This window comes from Vigna unguiculata, unplaced genomic scaffold (assembly GCF_037176805.1).
Source record: "Vigna unguiculata cultivar grain cowpea cultivar isolate G323 ecotype 2 unplaced genomic scaffold, ASM3717680v1 ptg000238l, whole genome shotgun sequence".
In the NCBI taxonomy this organism is placed as follows: Eukaryota; Viridiplantae; Streptophyta; class Magnoliopsida; order Fabales; family Fabaceae; genus Vigna; species Vigna unguiculata.
Genome location: NW_028196875.1, coordinates 40,517 through 45,000, shown reverse-complemented (window position 1 = coordinate 45,000; position 4,484 = coordinate 40,517).

Sequence of the window (4,484 nt, the reverse complement as noted above, 5' to 3'; positions counted from 1 at the left end):
TAGGCCATGAACTAGATCATAATTCTTCTCAACGAGTCCATAAGATGTGATCCCATTTTTTTCATCAGGTCCGGGTAGAGACCAAAGGTCTTGAGCGACCGATCCGGCAGAACAACTCAAAAGGTAAAGAAGTATCGTTAATTTCTTCATACTCGTTCCAAGTTCGAAGTACCATTTGTACAAATAAGAATCCCCCCCGTCACATGATTTCTTCTTCATATAGATAGATATAGGATCTATGGAGCAATTACTTAGAAGTACATTTTGTGAAACAGCCCTTCCTATCTGATAGAAAAGGATCCCATGATCCTGAACCGATCTTACCTGAGATCGGAAATCCCAAGTTTGTCTATGAAGAACAGAACTAATTATATTAGTGTCTATGATGGATTTTTTTTTGTATAATACTAATCGATAGGGCCTCATTGTTAAGTGCTACAAGATCTCGTACATTTGAACCCATCGTCGTGGACCCGAATCCATTAGTATGGGACATTTTCTTTTCCAAGTGAAATCCCCTAGTATATGAAAGAGTGAAAAAGTGTTTTCGTTGTTGTGGAATAAGAAGCCTTCGTATCTTAATGCATGTATTGAATTTATTCGGAGCTATTAGAGCTGGATCTACTTTTTGGGGAATATGAGTCGAAGCAATAACAAGAATATTTCTAGTGGAACATCTTTCACAATCCCTGGAGAGATAGTTCACTAAAAGACCGAGGGATAAGTAATTCGACTCAGTCACATCCAGATCATGAATGTTAGGAATCCATATTATGCAAGGAGACATTGCTTTTGCTAATTCGAAGTGAAAGGTGATATAAAATCGGTCTATTTCTGGCATCATATCCATAGTTAGCGTATTCATCATAGTTAGAAGCTCCAGCTCCATATCAAGGTCACGGTCGATATCGTCACTATCGTCACTATCATCAATATCGTCACTATCATCAATATCGTCACTATCATCAATATAGTCACTATTATCAATAAGAAAACCCTTAGGCTTGTTATCCAGGAACTTGTTCAGAAATACTGTAATGAAAGGAACATAGGAGTTTGTCGCTAGGTATTTGACCAAATAGGATCGTCCAGTTCCTATAGAACCTATCACTAAAATACCCCTACTAGGGGGAGGTAGGGCTAAGCGGAGCGAAAAGGGTTTTCCATGAGATGGGAAATGCAAACTATTAGCCCCCCACAAGGTGTGTGAATAAGTAATTGTCTGATAATTAGCAAGGAATATACGTCTTTCTACTAAACAGGATGTATTGAATTCATAAATCATTAGATACTTTTTTTGAATGTCAACTAAGTATCGTAAGTAAATTGCTCCCGGTTGTTCACTTATTTGATAACCAGAGTTATTCTTTGATAAAAGATCACTATGAGTAAGACTCAATAGAATTTGATCAATCCTTTTTTCTGTTGTTAAGGTAGAAAACTGAACCAAGAATTCTTTTTCTTTATCATCAATCGAATCAGTGTTCGAGACCCAGGATTCTATTTGATCATCAATCCAATCACCATTCACGTTTTTTATTTTTCTTATCAAGGAATAGATTGCTTTACTTGGATGACTTAGATGTCTCGTATTTCTCGAAAAAGCGATTCGATTGATGGGATTTGGTATAATACTTATGAGATCGATGAGATTCCAATATTTATTCTTAGAACGTATGGATTTGACCCCATAAGCGGGACCACCACCCCATAGCATGTTGCTACCAAAAGCAAAACTCCGTATTTCTTCTAGAGAATCTCCTAATTGTTCCAGAGCAACTAGAAAGATATTCTTTAACCAGAAAGAATTCAGTTCAGATGTAGGATACCTATCCAGAAGTTTTCGCAACTCAATCATGTATGATGGAATCATCAAAGATTTTACCTTTTCGAACTCTGTCTGTAACTCACTATAGACTCGAGAAACAAAGAGAAGATGTGTACGAACGAGATATCCAGCAACAAGGAGAAGGAAAAGGATTGAATAGAAGAACTCCTGAACATTTAGCGATCTCAGATGTGTCGATATCAATAGTAACTCATTATTTCGATGAGTCATTTCTTCGGACAGAAGAAGATTATGGAAACAATTACCCGGAATCTCACTTATCAGATTCCATTGTGGAAGACACAATGGAATCTGACGAATTCGCCATAATATATCTGACCCATGCATAATATCATGAAAAATGGATACAAATTTTTGGCTGCTACTTAGTATCGGCAATAGGTCTGAAAAAGTATCTAAAAATATGAAATTTAGATATTTGTACCCCGTCGAGGTAAGGAACCATGGTATATATGTTTGGAATAGATTCCATTTTGAGAGAGTTGAAAAAACACTATCTTGTTGAAAGGTTCTATACATCTGACCTTTCTCAAGGCATTTTTGTAGACAAGAACTCCGTTTTTTCCTTTTTTCGGATGGTAAATATTTCTCAGAACATGGAGTGTGAATCCAACCCATGTTTGAATTGAAATTGAGATACTGATACAAGTTCTTCCCTTCTGAATCAGGTATATTCATATCTGAAAGAGGTTGACAATAAGTTTTTTCAAAATGGACTATTTGTCCCTCTGTTAGAGGTGTTCCAGAAATGTCTGCGATCGAGTAAATAGCTCCACGAACGAATGGATCGTATCGAATTGGAAAATGGAAAGATTTGTAGAAGTTATACCCTTCGTCGCCACTTTGCGGAAAATCGTTAGGTATCAATATGTTAGATACCTGTAACTCGATTGGTGAAATAGTATCTCTCTTCAAAAAAGCATGTTTTTTTTGACCATCGCAAAAAGAAAAGATTTTGTTGCGAATGAACAAGATTTTGAGGAATTGTCCATACGTAAAATCATAATTATTGATACGGGCCTTTTCCACATAAAAAGGGAATCTTTTGTTACAATAGAAGCAGAAGTGATATTGATTATTCAAGAATCGAAGTCGATTTGCTTTATAAAAATAGTATATCAATGAACTTCTATGAAATGGTTTCACGGGATTCAGCCAATTGTCTGGATCGTGGGATATCATTGAGAAATAGGAATCTGTGTTATCAAAAGATTTCCTGCGATTCTTTCTAGTATGGAATGAGTCAATCATCCACTTTGGTATCTTATTGAACAAAAATGGTGATATTGTTCCTCCATTGATCAAGAATTTCGATTTTTGGGAAGTATCTTGGTCATCCAATAATAAGGGTTTCCTTTTTTTCAAATGAAAGATTTGAAGACCTATTGATTCTAATAACTGATTACAGAGTGGATCATTCGGACCTTTCAATTCATAGATGTGGATCTCGGACCTATGAATGGGGATACCCCCAAAACTCACAAATAAAAAAGAAGGAAGTGAGTTAGACAAAAAGAGAAGAAACTTGGGCAAAAAAAGAAGTAACTTGGACAAAAATAAACAAAGTGACTTAGACAAATCTTTTTTGTCGATAACCTCAGACCAATCAATCGAATATTGATTAATATGTAATCGATCGAACACTACTTGAAAACGGCTATTCTGCTCAGAAATGAAATAGTCCAAATGTTCCTGGAAATTCTTGCTCCCATTGGACCATTTGTATCTATATACATTAGGATCCCAATTCATAGATCTCTCCGTTCGAGAAATCAAAATAAGAGGATCGAACCACTTCTTCTGACTCTTTTTCAAATTTGATAAATGTTGGTTGATCGTGTATTTCATTCTAGTTCGATGATTCAGAGTATCATTTCCTATTTGATACCTTTGAATTCCATATTCGAAGTTGCAATTGAATCGATTCAATACATTTCTTATGTAACCATGGGTGCTATATTGGATTTGAATCAGATTTCGGATCAATCTATATTGATTGACTGCCTCCATTATGTTGTTGCTAGCAAATACAACTATTTTAGGTTTTGGATCTTCCACATTATTTCCGCAAGAGGTCTGGACCCATTTTTTTATGATCCTTCGATAAAAAGATTCATTCTCTTCATAAAAAAGAGGAGGTAGAACCAATAAAGAGTGCTTTTTCGATTCATCCCTGGAGTTCAATAACTCATTCAAGAAATGTTTTTGATCCAATCCGGAGGAATCCATAGAAAAATCAAATTCCTTATGATACACCAGATCCGGCTCGGTTATTGATAGAGTGAATAGATCTGCCATTTCTTGAAATATATCTTCTGATTCAAAATCGTGGTGTAACGTGTATCTCCCCCTGTTCCGGTCATGGAATAGATGAAATAAACCCCAAAATGGATTTTTGTTCAAGAATGAAATCTTATTGGAACTGTCCAGTTCACCCTTTGGAACCATATCACATCCTCGATAGGATGAAATAGGATGAATTGAGACGGTATTTTGTAAGTACATAATTATCTTGAATAAATTCACTATTTCTTTCTTTTCCGATCGCCTGGAAAAAGCAAGATGTTTCTTTTGTTCTTTTTTCAACAATTTCTGATCTCTAGTAGACCTATCAGTAGGATTCGAACCCAGATGA